The sequence below is a fragment of the Rousettus aegyptiacus genome, unplaced genomic scaffold (assembly GCF_014176215.1).
Source record: "Rousettus aegyptiacus isolate mRouAeg1 unplaced genomic scaffold, mRouAeg1.p scaffold_m13_p_8, whole genome shotgun sequence".
Classification (NCBI taxonomy): domain Eukaryota; kingdom Metazoa; phylum Chordata; class Mammalia; order Chiroptera; family Pteropodidae; genus Rousettus; species Rousettus aegyptiacus.
This window is the reverse complement of record NW_023416311.1, coordinates 49304382-49324497: the sequence shown is the minus strand read 5'-3', so window position 1 is coordinate 49324497 and position 20116 is coordinate 49304382. Positions and strand designations below refer to the sequence as shown.

Here is a 20116-nt window from a genome sequence, read left to right as displayed (position 1 = left end):
TCCTTGGAAACCCATGGAACTACTTTTACTAAAATTGCCAAAAGTTCTAATTGCAAAATTGAATGATTAATTTATGGTTCTTCTATAATTAATTTATGAGTAGTATTTGATAGTAGAGTTGACAATTTCATTTTCTTCCCATTGAAATGATTTCTTCTTCTGGAATTTTTGTTTTCTGTCTCCTTTTATGACTGTTTTTCATAGCCTTCTTTTTGGACCTATATCCTCCACAATATCCTATGTTTTCGTGTTTTTCATGATTTCATCTACTGCCTTTATGATCTCCTCTACATTAGAAAGGAAAAGCTGAGAACCATGATTTTGAGAAGACCTAGGACTATTACAAGGAAATATAATCTGATGATGCCACAACCTATATCTCAAACACAACTTGCTGCCATGCATCATAGCATATCTCCAACAGTTCTAAGAATCTCCTGTTGACTGTCCAGTGGCATCTCAAATTTAACTTGTACAAGACTGAACTCATAATTTCTAGAGAATTCATAGAGAAAAGAGACTATAGTAGGAGGAATTTAACTCCTAATTCAGTTGTTTCATGTATCCCTTCAGTAAATGCCACTTCAGTTTCACTTAGTTTTATTAACCACAAGTTGAGAGTCATCCTGTGTTAGTCCAGCCCTCCTCATTCATACTGCTCACTAAACACTGTCAATTCCTAAATACCTTTTAAATTAAATCTGTCAAATCCATACTCACAGTCTCTATTTTTGGTATCTTCTATTTTGTGTAATTTTCAATTGTATTATTTTGTCTTATAACTAATGTTCTGTCTCTCATTTGGCTTTTTATGATTCTCAAAAATCTGATTGTTTACATGCTTGCATGAAATCTTAAAATTGTTCTTCATTCCTTCAAGATAGAACTTAAACCGTCTTTGGTGTTAAAGAAAAAAGGCCATGTATTTGTCTTATTCTATCTTTCCTATGTCATTCCCTACATACAGCTTCTGTTTGGACCATTCCTTAATGTTGTTTGAATTTTCTGGGGCTTTGCACTGTGGTGACTTAACCCTCTCCTTTTAGGTGTTAAGAATTACTATAAATATAATCTCTTAAAGGCATTTTGATGGTCCTCAGCAGTCCACTCCCAAGCACAATTTGAATTCTTTTATGCCCACCCTCCTTATGCCTTGTTTTTATCTTCCGACATATCACCAATTATACAATACCATAAGTATATTTTAATTGTTAAGTAACTTTCTACCTAGTTTATGAGATTGTAGCCTCTTTGAAGACAAAGAATATAACTTTTCCTGAGTGCCTAGCACCTTGCATAGTACCTGCTAGATATAGTTAATACAGAATAAAAGATTGATAAATGGATTAATTCTAGTGGCTTCCAAAGTCCAACAAGAGTACATATTTATAAAAAAACTTTACAAATCTATATGGCGAGTGGGATTTTAAAGGCGAGTGGGATTGGTCAATCCATGGACATGGAACTCTGATTTTTAACTGCTCTCTATTATAAATTTATAAATGACACAAATCTCTAATCTCATGTTGGATAATCTGTACCCATAACAGAATGATATGAGCAAGTTTGCTGATGATTAATGAATTTAATGGAATAAGATAACTTGTAATGTCAAAATAGTATAATTTCTGACTGGACAGGGTGTCAAGTTTCCCACAAAAGGAGCTAGGAAGACATTTATTCCTAGTAATTTTTTTCAGCCTGAAATGGCTCATTCAAGTTATCTCCTGAATTTGCTTTCTGCAAATGATCACAAGTCATAAAAACTGTTCCCAAAACTCATCCAGTCTGCAATATTGACTTTCCTGTCCACTAACTTTATTCTCTCTCTTGATTGATTTTATTTTCCCTTTGGATTCACTACAGTTTTCTGGTACAAACTTGGACAATAAATATCATGGTTCTAAATCCCAGTTACACAGCCTCAGGCCTCCTTTGTAGTATCCCTTCCTTGATTAATCTAGGCCAGTGTTTCCCATTATAACTGTATTCTATAAATATCTGGAGGGCTTAAAAAATACAGATTAGCAGTTTCCAGCTTAGGCCAATTAGAGAAGTCCCTCAATAAAGAGTTCAGATGTGGATATTTTAAGATAGTCAGGCATGAGTATTATTGACAGAGACCCTGTGGCCTGTCAATAATAGAGACCCTGCATCAGTGCAGTGACGCTTTTGTGTTCTCTAAGCAGAATAAAAGCTGCCATCCTCTGTTCTTTGAAATAAAAAGCAAAAAAGAGTCTGTAACTCAATGTAGAGGTATAGGTTTAGATTGAGGTAATGTCTCCTAAATAAATTTACAGATAAGGTAGAGGAAAATAGATTTAGAATGGTAAATAATTCACCAAAATTATAAGATCATTGATTCAATTTAACTGTTCCAAGACAAATCAGATTCCTAATATCTCACCTAAAACTTTTGTTTTAGAAGGCAAACTTTCTAATAATATATGAACTTTTAATTTTCTCTTTTGATTACATTAAGTAGAGGCTACTGCCAAGAATTTGAGATTCCAGAGTTTTGATTGTTTTTTATAATTTGAATTTTAATTTTTATCTAATTGAACTTAATTAATTGATTGATTAATTTATGGGGGTTACCAAACTATTAAAAAGCTATTAGGAGCATATACTCAACGGTTACCATTAACAGCATCATACGATAAAAATTTATTTCCAACATTTTTGTTTCTGGGGAGCTCTGAAAGCTGAAAAGCTAGATCTCTGAACACATTGTTTTTATTTGCAGGACAAAAATGAAATAAGTTTACTTTGAAATTAGAAATTGCTAATCCTATTTCCTAGAGTTGTTAACAGTGAGTCACTGTTTACAATTGGATTATCCACTGAACCAAGGGCTGCGTACCATGTGTGGTGGAAATTGAAAAAGCCTGTATGACTAGCTGTCATTGATTTTATGTTACTGCACAATGGTAAATGTGCCATCTCTTTAACACTGTACTGTATAGCTCTATTAAAGTGCATTTTCATGATTAGAAGCACATGAAAGTAAATTATTTGGTGAGGAGAAAATTAAAAATACAATTATTAATGAGATTGACAATTTTTGGTTGCCTCAATAATAATGATTTTTTTTTTTTTAAGTTAGCATTATACAAAAATGTGTAGGTGTTCTTAAAGTCATCACACGGCACTGGGAGGTTAAAGGTTCTTTTTATATTATTCCCATTGCTGGATAACATGTGAAGCCTGAGCTGATCTTCTAGTCCTCATATTAAGATGGAGATGTTATCTTCAGTCCTCATATTTAACAGTGTATTACTTGGTACTGCAGAGAAACAGAACACTGTGTGTGTGTGTATAAAACACACACACAATAAAATACAAATACAATACAATAAAAAAAATGTTTCTACCATTTTTGTTTGTTTATATCTATCTCTATCAACATCTGTCTGTCTATCTATCTATCTATCTATCTATCTATCTATCTATCTATCTATCGAAAAAGAGGGGTTTATTATCAGGAATTGAGGAATTGGCTCACACAATTATGGAGGCTGGCAAGTCTTAAGATCTGCAGGGTGATTCAGGAAGCTGGAGAACCAGAGTAGCTGGTGGTAGTTCCACCTGAAGGCCAGCAGCCTCAAGACCCAGGGAGAGTCGGTGTTTTAGTCAATGTTTCTGAAGGCAGGAAAAGGTAACCTTTATAATTTTTGGCTTACCTGAGTATCATGTGTACATGGATATTTTCTTTCCCTTGTTCTTTCCTCCCTCTCTCTTTTCTCTCTGTCTGTATAAACACACACACATATCCCTCAAATTCGCTTTTTTTTCCCACTGTGTCTTGTTTTACTTTTACTTAAATTTTGGCACTAATCGACAACATACATATATAATGTATGTTGTATGTTGAGGAGAGAGCAAGAGAGAGAGAGGAGACCCAAAGCAACCTTTAATTCCAAGCAGAGTTCCCCTCCTCAGCATTATCACATACATAATGAAAAGAGATGCCAGGGTCTGGACAGGAAAAAAACCCAGACTCTGGCCAAAATAAATTTATATAATTGCATATATCTATGTATTTGTAGAGAAGAAAAGCTGGGAGTGTGAGGAAGGTAGGACAGAAATTAGGTGAGGAAGGCAAGGGTGTGTGCCCCAATAAATCACATTCTTTGGAGAGTGTGGTGGGGGGTGCATGGATATGGGCAAGACTTGGTATATAGGATACTTAGAAGTGTCGTCATAGCTTGGCATTTTGATCCCATCCAAAGGAGTCTAAAGGCTTGGGTTCTATCCAGGACTTAAGTTGGTGGCAGGAGGTAACATTTTAGCTGACTTTTGCCTAGAGGCTGATGTTGGATGGTGTTTTGTAGAAATGACATCTCCACTCTAAATGGAGGCTTCTGGTGAAGACACAGGGCTGGAGCAAGAGAGGACAGGGCGAGAGCTAGAGGCAAGGCAGTCTCCCTGCTGGGGGCTGAGCTAGAGCTTGCTCCTGCTAGAGTCAGAGAAGCAGGAGGCCCAGGTGCAGGGGAAGCTGCCAAACGTGAGGCGAGGAAGCATGCTTGGGTGCACACAGGGTCCCAGAGCTTTCTCTTCCTGCCTGGCTGCTTCCCACTCTCATCCGCCCATTGATCCAGAGAGTTGACAGACTTGACATGTAAGTGCAATGTTTATTTCTTCTCACTGTCTTTTGGGGACCTTCATGTGGGCTAGGAGAGGGCACAAGCATTAACTCTGTATATGCTGGAGTCCAGACTGGGTTTGCTCTGTACGGTGAGGACCAAAATTGAGAGAAGGAGCCCCCTTAATTATGAGGAAGAAAGTTTACGTGGCATAGCCATAGAACTATAGATGTCTTGGCTCACCCTCCAACTGGGGAATGGAGACAGCCCCACCTATGCCCTACCCAAGAGATGGTCAGTCCCAGCTGGCCAGTAGAAGAGGATGCTTTGGGATCAATGAGCCCAGCTCTGGTGACCTTAACAGCAGGTGTAGGATTAGTCATGGAGAGGGTAGGGGTGATCAGGTGTACTCTGGGGTGCTCTGAGGACTGCCTCTCATGGATCCTCTCTGATCGTGGAAAGGTAACTTCTCGTAGATGTTGGGATCTGGGCAGGTTGTCTCAGGCTGGTGAAAATGGGTTAGGCTGGTCTAAGAGGTCTCACTAGTTTTTGGGGCTAAAACCTGGGAGATGGCTTCAGGGGACCATGTATTTCAGGAGGGAATAGATAAAGTGGCTGGTAGATCATGATGTCAGGTCACTCCATATCCAGGATGGCCTTATCCTTGGAGATGACATCCAAGTTCTTATAGCCCAGCACCTAATTCCATGGATTTTGTGTGCTGGCTCTGTTTTTGAACTGACAATGGAGTTAATGCATAACTAATAAATTTTTAAAATTGTTTATCTGTGTACCATGAAAAATAAGTCAAGTTACCACCAGCAGTTTGAGAGAAATTAGTTTGTGAAAATTATTTTTAAAGAGCTATAATACCAGCCATGACTTGAAAAGTTTAAAGCAACTATTTTAAAAAATAATTAATTATATAAATGCCTACAAAGTAGGTTATATGGGAGGTTTTATAAATTAGATATTACACAATAAGAACAATGGTGCTAAATTTGGTTGCATGATATCAACATTGTTATATAGGTAGTTTGGCCGAAATCTATGAACATTTATGTATTTATAAATAAATTTAACATAATATCTGATATTAACATATTATGAATTAGAAAGCATACACAAAAATTATGAATTTGAAAGGATGATATATAAACATGAATAGAAATAGATATGTAAACAGTTTTCCCCACAACTCAGTTGCTAGTCTTGAGCAACTCAGTGCCTTATACCCCATTGGGTAAAATCTGTGAATCATCAGAATTTGACTGCTTAGATTAATCAACGATTTCATATTTTGAAAAGACTGTGTTTTTTGCCTTGATCTCTGAGATGAAGTTATTTATTTTATTACCTCCCCTCTACAATTTCCAATTATTTGAATACTTTTTTAATTGTGGCATGGTGTTAGCAGAGCAAAACAATAGATTCTGAAATCGGGAGAACAACTGCTGAAGAACCAATACAAGCAGATTTAAGTACATTAATTAGTAGTATTGAAGAATTTAAACATAGACATATTTTTCTAGGAAAGCAGTAGCTAAAACAACAACACAACAACAAACACAGGTAGTTGAATTGGCAAAGAGATACTTTGCAGACTGCTGACTCAGTATTGTATTACTTCACAGTTTATTATAAATTTAAAGGCAAACAGGGTTCCTTCAGTTTTTGCTTATGAACACAAAGGAAAACCTGTTTTAAGTAGGATGTGGCTTATAGAAGCATCTTACTAAAATGACATTCTTCCCGTGGGTATGCATATTAAGAACCAGTTCACCCAGCTTAAAATCAATTATTTCTGCCTATGGCAATGAGAGTCTGAGTTAAACATAATTCTCAGAGGCAGTTAGCATTCCACTGAAGGTTATTGCTTCCATCCAAAAGAGGAGTTACCTAATTTAATCAATTCTCTTAGCGTTAAATCTCAGATAGTAAACAACTTAGATTATAAACAATGCAACTATTAAGTATAACAGTTAAAACTCTATGTTTTAACTAGATAATTCACAGAGTAATCAATGGTTAGCCAGAGCATTCTTTTTGTTTAATACTTACTTGATCTTTTATTGAGAAGTAAACACAAAACAAATTGGAATATTAACCTATTTTCCTGACTCAAGACTTGCCCTTCTCTCATATAATTTGCATGTTGTCATTGGAGTTTTCTTTCTAAAGGAAAAACTTAGGTCACTGTTCTGCTTAAAATGTTCATTTGCTCTTCCATGCTGTCTTGGTAGAATTCAAACACCTTTACATGACTTAGTAGCAGCTTCATGATCTGACGTCTATTTACTTCTCTCACTTCATCTTTTAGCTCTGTACCTTTCTCAATATCTTTTCCTTTTCTTCCACTTGAATTCTATACTCCAGTCTTCCTGAATTTCTTCAAACACAATACAATCTCTCACTTCTGGGCATTAATAAAAGCTGTTACCTCTATAAGGGACTTCCTTCTTATGCTCTCTGTCTAATTTTATTCTTTAGGTTTCAACATAGAGACCAATGCTATTGGATATCTTTCCCTGATTCACCAAGACTGGATTAGTATTCTTTCTGCATAGTCTCATAGCACTCTGTTTTATACATATATGTCTCATTATGCTGAACTTGCTGGTTTATTTAATAGTACAACTATTTTCTACACTGTTATATTCCTGGAGGCTTGGTGCTAAGCAGGTAGTAGTTGATCAAAACTGCTTGTTGAATGATTGCATGATTCAACTCTTAGTTAATGTAAAGGTGTTTCTTAGTCTCTTACAACACATCCCTGAAATTTGATTCACTCCCATCAGAAGTAATGGCTTACTCTGTAATGGTTTTAATGGCAAATGAGAGGAATAGAAAGATCTTCACTAGATGAGGCGTGCCTGTGGGAAATGTAGTTTGAAAAGTCTCCAGGTGACTGATTTGTTCCCCTGCTGCAATATGGCTCCCAGATTATATTTAATAATTTAAGCACAGGAATTTTCTTCCTAAATTAGCAACACATTTTAATACAATTTGAAAGTCTTTACACCAAAACTTCGGAGAGGAAAATAAAAGACCTTATCATTTGGATGTTACAAAAAGAGAAGAAGATGGCCAACCAATTACCTGTGCCTCCGTTTTTCCAACCAGGTTTTAACAGTATCACTCCTCACCTGGAAATTCTTTTACTTTCCATTTGTGTGAAATCCGAGGGTACTACTGTTAATGGCTTCTTCAAGAACAGGACTTAGACCCCTGCTAGAATTTCTGTTTATTGGGAATATGGAAGTGTTCGTTAGGTCCCAGGGTTCACCCAGATAGCATAAAATTTAACATACAGGTAGAAATCTTATCTGTAGGCAGCTACTGTGTCTTTTTCTAAGTACGATCTCTGGAAAGATCTGGTCAATATATTTACAAAGAAAATGAAATAAGTTGCACTGGATATTAGAAAGTGAGATGTTTAGAAATAAAAATATAATAGTGGCTTTCAGAGTCATAAGCTTTTAGCAATACAATAGGAGGGAATTCTTTTACACAGTAAGAAACAAGCATCTACTGTCTTAATCCTAGACAGCATTTACTAAAGTATTTAGAGAAGCTTATGGGAAAGTGGTTTTAACGACCTATTTAAAAAAAATTTGCACCTTATATTTTAGAGAAAAAAGATATTTATTTAGAAGACTTACTACTTGAGAAAAATTATTGTGGAATAATGATTGATTAGTTAATAAATGGTGTGGAGATAGGAAGCTCATCTCTTGGAAAAGCAAATCTGACTCCTATATCACATAACATAAATTGGTTGATGACTTAAATGTAAAAAATATTTTGTAGTACTAGAGGAGATATATGTAAATTATATAACTATCGACATTAGTAAATCACTTAAAAACACAATGCAGTAATATAATGTGCTACTAAACTGTACACTTGAAACATCAGCTTTTGTTGCTCAATGTCACTCCAATAATTTTTAATAATAATGATAAAAATTCATCATCAGAAGTCCAAATCATCACAAAAAGTTAAGAAAAAAAATACGTATATACAAATTGGGGAAGATGTTTGAAAAACATATGCCTAAGATAGCATTTCCTTCATTTATAATGAAATGTCACAAATTAATAGGAAATACAAATAAAAATCTTTATGTCAAAGGGATAAAATGTATTTCATACATGCAAAATAATAACCAATAACAGCAAAAATAAAAACATTCAAAATCATTATAAAAATAATATGTAACTACATTTTTTTTCTGACAAAGTTCAAAAAGTTTGGTAATATTTATGTTACCGGCAGTGTGGGGAGAAATATGCTCTCATACACAACTTGTGGGTATGCATCAATTTCTTTCAAAACATTTAATTATTTTTGGTATTGAAATTTTGCACTCAGAATTTATTGTAAAGATACAAGTAAATCAATGCTAAAGATGCATGTACAAAGATGTTATTGTAACCACAAAAGGTTAAGTTCCAAGAGAGCAGATAATTAGTCTGCTTTACGCAAAGTATGTAGAAAAATGTTTGGCACATTGTAAGTACTTACCAAGTATTTGTTTTTGTTGTGCTTGTTTGCAATAATAATAAAAGGCAATCTAAATGTGTGACAGTATAGGAATTGTTACATAAGTTAGGGAGCATTCAGTAAATAAAAAAATTATACACTTATTTAAAAGATATGAAAAGAAGTGTGCTATGTAAGGACTTTCATTATACATTAAATGCATATGCATATATAATTTAAAAAACAACATAATGCTCAGTAAGGTCTTATATTTTGTAGATATTTCTTTAAAATGACATACACTAAAATGTTAACCATGGTGAGAGATCATGTAATATTACTTTTCCCAATGTTATGTTGTTATGTATTACTTGCCAAATAAAATTATAAAATGAATTAGTAAAAAAATCCATGTTAATAATTCTCCACAGCTTACAGAGCACATTTCATACTCATTACTAACGCAGAAGGCTTCTGTGATCTTATTGCCATTATCCTTTGCATTTTAATCAACTACTTTCTCTTCATATACCTTTTGTTTCAGGTAAACTGACCTATCTACAAAGATAACTTCATCTTATTATGTCTATTTTAATGTTACTTAAACTATTTTCTTTTTCTGAAAAGGTATGCCTTTTATTTCTGTTTAAATTCATTCATTTGTCCAAGATGTGTCTCAATAATGCCTTCAATTTTTGAAAACATGCAAATTTAAATTAGAAATTATCATTCCTCCAATTATTCTGTATCTCCTGGCATTTATCTCTTTATATATTATATTTGTGTTCTTCTGAATATGTAATTTACAATTAGAGGATAAGTTTTTTTGGTGATATGGACTAATGTCTTATTTATCATTTTACACAATATAATGCATAGCAGAACATCATGAATAGAGTTGAAGATTTTTTTTTGAATTGGCAGGCTGAGATGTTTTCAGAAAAAGCTCAATTATATTCTTACTTATATAGTAGAAAAAAAAGGAAGAAAAGATAATGTTTATAAAATAGCTAAAAATTCTGAGGAGAAATTTCAAAATATTTTGCAGGATTTTATTTCACCTGCTAATAGAGTTTATGTATATATTTTAAAATCTAACTAACTCAAGTGTGGAAATAAGAACAAGGGATTTTTTTAAACCAATGTTTTATTCATTCTAGGTCATTGTTTTGTTTCATTTTACAGTAATTAATATATGTCAGTGATCTTATCATATCACATATGCAGGAGTTAGTGCAAATACAATTTTGAAGCTAGACTAAGAGATTTGGAAGTGATATATAACCACAGAAGTTTTTGTTATTTTCTTTTTAACTTACAAATATCTAAAATCTTTTCGAGCTGATCCATTTGGGAATTTAAGACCAGAAACGTTAGATAAGCATCTTATGACTATGTTTTCTCAAATGCGGCAGGTGTGCAGCACTTTATTTTGGCTTTCATACAGAATCTTAATCCATGCAGGGAGTATGCCACTTTATCTGTCTCAGTCATTAGTTCTACTGACACCACTAAGTTGGGAGATCCAATTGCAATCACGGATAGCACACACCTGTTTAATACTTAACAGCTCTTGTCATGATGGTCATTTAAAAATAAGGTGGTTCTAAGTACATCCTCCTTCCCTGGGCAAGTCATTGCTGGCTTGGCAGGTTTTCTCACCCAGACACTTGTCTGACATTGCTTCTGTATCCATCACGTCCCCTACTCCTCCAGTAGCAGGTAGTTATTCAGCTCTGAGTCCCCCATTGCCTCTTTTGGGTCCTCAAAGCACTCTGAACTTACTGTACTCAAATGCTCCAGGACTGGCTGTTTTTATGTCTATTTTTTTTTTCCAAGAATGGCCTGTAGATATGTATGTATTTGACTTGGGTTTACAAAGGAGTCAAAGCAAAACAGCCTGCTCCACAGTTAAAAATGGAAATCTCACAATGAGTTGCCCCAACTCCCTGAGCTGGGGATAAACCAGGCCGATTTATGTAGAAAATTTTTTTTTGCTTCAATCTCATTATGGTGCTTACAAGTTGCCCCAACTGTCTTTAGGTAACAGTAGAAGAGTAAACTATAGCCTACATAAGGATTGAGTTTAGCCGTCCTATTGGGATCAGGTCTTTTTATTATTATTATTATTATTATTATTAACAGCAACAATAGCAGCAACCATGACCACACACAAAATGGGTACTTTTCATTTTTTGCTTAAACTCACAAAGCATGTCTAGTTGGGTTTCACATTTACATGGTGAACACTGCTAAAATACTTTAAGCCCATTTTTTGATGTTATTCATGTTATTATATGTAATGTCACAAGATGTGATCACAGATATTTAAAAATATATAATGGATTGCATTGTAATTTGCTTTTTTTGTTGTTTTAAAAGCTCAAGCATTTTAGCAGTTTAGGAAAATATTTTAGAGTTTTTTTTTCAGATTAAGACAATGTGTGCCTGTAGTATTCATCATTTATGAAAATGGTGTTTTTCTCTTTGAGACCCCAATTTTCATTCATTAAAGAGCTGAATTCTAAATTAAAGATTGTGGAGAAGAGATATGCAACCTGAATAAAACATTTCCAGAAGAGCCTGTATAATGGTCCTGAATAAAGGGAACTGAAATCTTCTTGAATTGTAATTGGAAAAAATTCAAGTGTGTGTACTCAGGAGCACATGTACTAAGAAGAGGTTAGTTATTATTATGCTTAGTACTGTTTAACATTTATGGGGCCCCAATAGTATTTTTAGTTCTAAAGTGAACACAAGTGGTCTGATAAGTGATCTCCCATGTAAATTACCCATGTGGAGATTCACTTGTCATCATTCTCTGTGCAGAGAGAGGCATCATAAATAAACAACTCCAGAACAGGAGGACTGTTAATGCAGCAGTATAATCTAACTCACAGCAAGTTAAAATAAATAGTTTAGACAAATATGGCCTTCAGAAATATTATTTGACACTATTTTCTCTTATCCGATTTCTCCGTGACTGGAACTTAGAGAATACAATGGTTGGACTCATTCAGAAGTTAGCCAACACATTTGTTGGTTCATACAATGTTATTGAGAAATTGGAGAAGGAAGTCAAGGTAGATTGAGGGGGACTGAAGATTAGGGTCAATCTCTGACCTCAAGGATTTAGCTCCACAGATAAGTAATGAAATGTATTTTCTTCTTTGTTTCATATCAACAATATAGAATAAACAGTGATAGCTATTTTTGAGATACTGTCTCTTGTACTTAATTCTGAAAAATTATGATAGAAAATTTCTGTAGTTATGCATATTAAAGTCCAGAGGGAATTAAAAATAAGAGAGTATAATCCAATGATAGTTACAGGTTAGATGGAATTGAGAAAAGTAGATGTCATAATAAAATCTATAAGAATGAATACATACTTCTATGTGTAAATTTTTATGCCAGGTACTTTATATGCACACATGTTAAAAATATGGTCCCACCATCTAAGAGAAAACTAAACATCTAGCAATAATTATGATACAGGGGACACTTTGAATCTTAAACAAAGAAACATATTCTTTATTCTTCAGGCATTGGGAGTTATTGAAAAATTTTGAGCAGGTGAGTGACATGTCTAGAATTGCGTTTTATGAAGATTAACCTGATGGCATTTTCAGGATTGATTAGCATGAAGCCTGTATTGTGACAGAACAGATTGTGGTAATACAAGTCTGAAATATGGTGGTGGCAATGAAAATAGAAAGGAAGAAATTGATTTGAAAGATCCATGACAGTAGAACTACAGGACGTGATTATTAAATATGAGACCTGAAGTGGGGAGACGTCAGAGATGACTCCAGACACTTTCAGCTTGGATGAAAAATCAAGTGTGGAGGAGAAAGAATGTCTTGACTGTCAGTGTTTTATTATTATCTCCTGGAGGCTGTGAGTCATGTAATCGATTGCATTATAAAAATCTTGGGTCCAAACCTATGTTACACATCTTCTAAGCATACTGTGTCATCCCAGTATCTACTTTTGCACAGCCATCATCGCCAACCACAGGCATTTAAATTACGTTACTGAAAAGTATAGTGTGTGGCAAAATTATAGTTGACTAAACCAAGAGAATGCTAAAAAAAAAAAATGCATTTAATGTATTTAAAAAATTAACCCCAGTAAATAAAAATTATAGTAAAAATCCACTTCCAAAATAAACTAATCTGAGTTAGCAATCTGCTTTAAATTTATCCATTTCATTGAAGCCAAAGCACTAGCTACCCGCCCCGCCCCCCCACCTTGCTCCCTGCAACACACACACACACACACACACACACACACACACACACACACAAGTTACTTTTCTCTGGAATTACTTTTATTTGTTCAGGAAATATTGCTGAAGTGGTGTAACCTGCTGAGGCAGACTCTCTTAGACATTTTATTTTATACAATGTGCATTTCTTTTTAAAGTTTTCAAATCACCCTTACTGACTTAGAATTTAATGTATCTTGCACTTACAACCTCCTTTGCATATGTAGCAACTCTCAGCCAAATGCTTGTATAACTGTTTGGCATGTTCACAAATTACCAAGATCCTAAAGGACATGTATTTCTACTCTTCTATCAACATATTGAGAACATGGAGTTTAAATAGATGCTTTATACCTGCAGTATCCTCTGTATTCATTTAAGTGGTCCAGAAAAGTGGGAAAGTAGTAATTCCAGTAATCCTTTGCTTAAGGGGATGTGAATTATTCTACATACAAATATGGATACAGTTTAACCGCATGCAGATATATATTACCATTTTATAGAAAAATAAAAACATGATTGCCAAAGCCACAGTCAATAAGGCATTACTATACTAATTTCATTCATGACTAAAAGTATTTTCCACCTTTATTTTTCTGTTTTAAATTTTTCATCTTTACTTTAAAGTTTATTTTCTTTAATATTACGTGTTTTTGTAATTCTCATATTTTATTTAGCTGACATTCTCAAATTGTAGAGGTCTCACAGAGGCACATAAAGCCAAGGGATAAATGTCACTATTTCATGGAAAGTATGAAAATGTCACTCCATTTTTTTTTTTTTGGAGAGATTCCAAAACTTTGGCATTAAAATAAACATTTACTGTTGTTGTTTTTGAGTAAAGGCAGCATTCGCAGAAATTTAAGTGATAAAGCTCAAAATTTCAAAGGGATGTCGGGTTTGGAGCAGGCACTTTTATACTCTGTCCAGGATTCCTGGAGGATTATTTACAAAGTGATGTGCAGCTCAGGAGCCAAGATGTTAAGTGCTGAAATCAGAGAAGCCTAGTTTGAGGTCTGATTCTATTATTAACTAGATGGAAGGCTCTGGTAACTTAATTTCCCTAAACCTTAGCTTCATTGTCTGTGAAATAGAGGAATAATAATGTTTACTGCACAGAGTTGTTACAAAGATAAAATAAGGTATTGTGTGTGAAATACTTAGTAAGGGCCTATCATGTGATTAAAATGGTCACCTGTAATAATTCATAGCTGCTATTAACATTATACGGTAGCATAAAAAAAGATACCTATTTGATGTTCTGAGTTTAAAAACACCTTCTTAGGACGCTTCATAAGTTGGACAGTTGTTTTTCTCTTCACTGTTGTGTCAACTTTGTGCCCTTTGTTTCATTACTACATATATACATTTCTACATTATCATTGTGATTTAATAACTTGGTTGCCTTTGTTATTCCAAAGAAACTGTGGGTTTTCTGAATACTTGTTCTGGGAATAGACACAGATCTCATAGTACACACTGAGCGGGAATAGGTTTATATAAAATCATAGTTGATGTAAAATTAAACATCGTTAATCAGAAATTTTATTCGTATATTTTCATCTTGGTAGAAAACTGAAATTCTTTATTAACTTGTTAAAGTTATTTATATTGAGTTTTAATCATTTTAAGCATTAAAGTAGTTTTAGCGAGAATATAAAGGTAGAGTGCAAAAATACCACTGTTTCACGGTAGACCATGGACAGAACAGAACAGTTGGTAACTCTGGAAAGACAAATGGAAGGGTTTGGTCACTCATGAGATTTAAGTTCTCTTTTTAAGTGAATAAAAAAAATGCAAAATTTTCAAATAGATCATGGTCCAATTAAGCATTCATTTTTCAATTCACCATATTATTTAATGGGTAAAATACTGATAATATCCAAATATTATTCAGTGTTCTTCATGGACCTATTTATTACTTTAAAATTAGCTACACATTAATTTGAAACAAAAATCCTACCTTATTAAAACTTGCTCATCAAATGCCTGTAGATGCTGGTATTATTTTTAAAGTAAAGATAAATTTCAGAAATAGTTTTTAAGGTTGAAGGCAATCTTTTCTTCGTCACTCCTAAGTTTCTTTCTCCGTGACATAAAATAGCAACATACATAATCTTCTTATATACTTAATGACATTTTAGGCAATTATCTGTTTTCTTCTAAGGCCTAAATCAGGCTTGAAGTAGAAATGACTTAGGTAAAACTTAACACAATGAAACACACCACACACAAGGTAGACTTTTAACTAAATTACAAATTGTGAACCATAAGGTTAAGGCCAGTTTTCCTTAGGCAAACGTATGGGTAGACATGGTTATAATATCCAGGAATAATATCCGCTTTGTTTAAGTATCAGTTAACTTGGCAAATCGAATCACGTAAAGTTTTTTTTTTTTTTCCCCCTTAGATAAACTGGAGAGTGATCCTGAAGATTGCCTGAGGATTTCTACTTCGACATAGCCTTAATTTTGGAAGTGTGGAGGCAGTGGGAACAAAGACATTTGAAGTCATCACTTCCATATTCTTTTCAGAGATCATTGAGAAGGGATAGTGAATGCTTGGCTCTTTGAGGTTAAAGTATTTTAAGAATTTTCTGTGCATCAAAAGATTTGGACCAGTCCTTCATTCACAGGTAAGTGTGAGATAATTTGAAGGGCAGTGTATTTCTGAAATTGGGACTCTCTGAGCATAATTTCTCAAAATGCAGTGAATAAATCACTGTTAGGACATGAGCTAATTTTAAATGGTTGAAGAACAAATGCTTTTTAACTACAATAACTGAGATATTTAAATATAAATGTGTGATAGGAAATACAGCTAACAAAATAAACCAGAGATTTCTCGAGGTAACTGGAGTTAGTGTGACATAAAATAGGTAGCGTCTATTGCAAATATTTGCATTCTTTTTATGATGCATTGATATGTCTTACAAGGATATAGCCAAAATAATGAAGATATTATACAAATGACTGAATTTTGGAAAACACTGCCCTTAAAGGGAAAAAATAGATGAATTATGTATTTTTCATTCTGTCTTATTTTGGTAATAGATACTGAGCCCTTTGTTGCTTTTACCACCAGTGAATAAAAATGAGTGCATTAGACTAATATCTTCCAGTGGAGAAAAATAAGCAACTTTGTACTGCTTACTAATGTGTTTCTTTTGCCTACCTTGATTTAAGGTAACGCAAGACTTGGTTTTAAATCATGCATTGTGAAGAAATTTAATCAGTTTTAAATAGGGTTTTTATTCTAAGTTAGAAAATATAAGTGTGCAGAGAGCACATGTTGGGCAAGCCTGTTTGCACATTTATTCTTTCAATTGTACATTCAATGTATGTTCATTAGGTTTCTATTTTCTCTTTCAGTTAACTATAAGACAGTTATTATAATATTTATTTTTCTTTTAAATTCTAGCTTGATTTTTATTGGTATCAAGGAAAAGAAAGCCACCACAATTTATAGATAAAATTATTTTAGATTTTTTTTGTGTTTTTGTTGTCGTTGTTGTTAAGCATTTAAAGAAATGTTTTGCAAGTTGTGAGTCATGTACCATTTGAAGAAAAGTCTACTGAGATACCTTGTAAGTTCTCTAGGGGTGGACTCTGGAAGTCCACAATTTTAACAAGTTTTAGGTGATTTCTATTTGTGCTTCAGAGATTGGGAGCCATTCAAGAAGAGAGTAGCATTTGTGCAGAATTCTACATATATATAGAATTTAGCCCCTCTCCTTACATAATTAATAAATGTGATTCTATAATTTGAAGAATAGCCAATTACTTTTATTCTTCTTTCATTTCTCAACTCTCCTTTTTTTCCTCTTTCTCCTTCTTGCTTCAACTCCCTCCCAGGTTAAACACACATAGGTCCTCAACTTTTTAACCTAAGACAATTTTGCAAAAATTGATTCCTCCACATTTATATCTTTATACAATCTTAGAGACCACCCAAGTTCAATACTTCAACTTCATTTTATTTTCAAAAAATGCTTAAGAAGTGAACAAAATACACACATGCCCTAAATATGGAAGCTGAAAAATTAAGTGCCTTGTTTCACAGAATGCTATAGCTTGAATGTCTATATTTAAGATATTTTCATTGATTCATTTTCTGTTGAGCTGATCAAAAATTGTCAGAGAAATTGTGAGTTTGAGGATAATTTTATTGCTACTTCTAGCTACACCCTAGTGAGATAAAATAAGTTAAACACATCTTGTTCTAATGCAGAGATAAATAGCAATGAAAGAGTCCCAGAGTGGCACTTCTGGCATTGGTCAACAAAGGTGAAAAGCAACATGGGACAAACAAAGAAAAATGGGGGTAGGGAACATTCCCATAAATTCAAAATTAAGTTCCTCCTTCAATTTCCGTGAAGCAAACTCCCCGTGGTGAACATCTGGCAAGCCATTAATTTTTGTTACTTTATTTTATTTAAAAAAATCTTAAGGTGAGAAAAACTTCTTCATTTAGAGACTTGATTTAGCATTGAGGCTAAAGTCCAGGCCATGGTGTTGACATTTGCGTAGAACCCGTGATCCAGCAGAGCATATTGTCCTTAAACCTCTTCTAAGTTTTCCACCAAAAGTTGCAGTTCCTTGTCATATTTAAAAATCATTATTTTTTAAATATATAAATCAGCTGGTCAGTGGCCTGTGTCTGCTGGAAGAAAAGTGACTGTAATATTCTTCAACATTATAGCTTGTTGCTTGCATTTTTTTAATGTATTATTTTTTTACAGGAGCCTGAACATCAAAACTATTTACATAAAGCTTTTCCAGTGATCCATCAGAAGGATGTGAACTGTTGATTACACCATTTTCTTTATTTGCACAGCTGCTATAACCTTTAATCTAAGTCGTTTTCTTACTGCATCTTCCCTTTCTCTTTGCTTTCTTTTTTCTCCTTTGTGAGCTAACCATCACTTCCTAAACTAAACATTTCATACCCCAGCATCAGAACTATTCATGCACATTAACTTCCAAGCCATGAATTTGCTTATTAGGTTATTTTCTGTAAAAAGTTCTGAGTAAATGTAAGAAAAACAAATAAAAATGATTTTTTTTTTGGTTGGATCTAGTGTAATTTGTGAACTCATATCTTAATATTCCTTTGCATATATGCATCTATCTATCTATCCATCTATCTACCTATCTATCATCTATCTGTCTATTATCTATCTATCCATGTATCCATTTATCCATCCATCCATCCATCCATCCATCCATCCATCCATCCATCATCTATCTTAATTAGTATATGTTGTTTACCTAAACAATTTTAATTAAAAAACACTCAGTTTCATGAATGATTCTAATAGACTTTTTTCAAAGAAAAAAAATATAGTTTCTGCTGTTTATTGTAATTACCTTGTCTCTGAACATTCATACAATAATTTCTACAAGCTGCTAACCAACCCTGAAACTTTTGTGAAAAAATCTTTTAAATATTCTTCTTTCAGTCTTACAAAGCCTTTTGTGATTATAGATATGCAGTAAAACTTCAGTATTGACTTATGAAACAATTCCAATAGCCTTTTAAAAGAAAGTTTAGTTTTAGTAAAAGTTTTTTTTTTATGATAATATTATGTTTGAGAGGCAAAAGATTAAGTACAAGTAGCTGAATTTTGAGTTTTGTTGGATTCTAATATAATTGCATAGTGAATTACATTAAAAATAATAATAAAACTAGTTGTTATATAGTTTTCACCAAGAGTATCAAATTAACTAAATATCTACGTCTGCACTTATCAATGTATTAAATACTGTGCTGCTTGCAAAATGAATTTTATAGAATTCCTTTGCATTTGACAGTAGCTCTGGAAGTTGAGTTAAGATAGATATAATTACAGAGATGAAAAGTCGAGGAGGAAAGATATGATTTTGAGTAGAGAAACTTGAAGTCAGATTTCAAAAGTTTGTATGAAGAGCAAGTGCAAAGTTCTGTTATTCCACATGTGCTATTCTTTTCAACATACTGAGGTTTACTATATTTTTTGAGGTTTTAATTTCATTGAGCCATTTTAAAACACATATACAAAGTAGTGTATAAAAATTCAAATGGACAATTTTAGATGTATAATTGAGTTCCATTACTTCTTGAGAGAAATACAGGACCCATAAAGAATTTCATGTCAGTATTACTCTTTAATTACATGAATTGTACAGAAACAGTTTATAAATTATTCCAAAATCCACAGGTATGTAGAATTAAAACAAGATACCTACATTTAAGCTCTCGGCAGCATATTCCATTTCCTACCTCTGATGTAACAATGCAATTTCCTTATCGATTTACTACTACTTGATTTTCTTTTCTTTCACTTAAAATGTGTCTTGGAGTTCTATATATAATTTATCTTTTTTTTAATTAGAGTTTTCCACAGCAGCAATATGATATAATAATTTATATACAATTCCCTCATTGTTGAGCAATTTACCATATTTTTGTTATTAATAAATTATGCTCCATTGAACTACTTTTTTCACATGTTTGTGTACACAAGTCGCTATTTCTAACAGATATGTTTTTAGAAACAGTGAATGTTTCACCACCATGGTCATTTTTGAGTTTGATGCATTCTGCCGAATACCCTTTTCCTATCAAAAATAAGTGGTCATTGTCTCCACCAGTCTAACTAGATATAATTGATTATAATTATTTTCTACTACTTATTACATTATTATTTTCATTTTCATTTTCTTGATTACTGAGAGTCCTAATCAGCTTTTCAAATATTTAGTTTTTTCTCCTAGGAATTATCTGTCCTTGTTTT

The 20116-nt window shown here is 33.4% G+C and overlaps 1 long non-coding RNA gene across 1 annotated transcript in view; it reads left to right on the top strand.

The window, feature by feature from the left end:
* Window positions 1–20116, top strand: part of LOC107520861 — a 275913-nt gene that overhangs the window by 81710 nt on the left and 174087 nt on the right. The window contains exons 3-4 of the long non-coding RNA XR_004952511.1: window positions 11564–11753; window positions 15752–15976. This is a non-coding gene — a long non-coding RNA (uncharacterized LOC107520861). The remainder of the gene's footprint in view (window positions 1–11563; window positions 11754–15751; window positions 15977–20116) is intronic.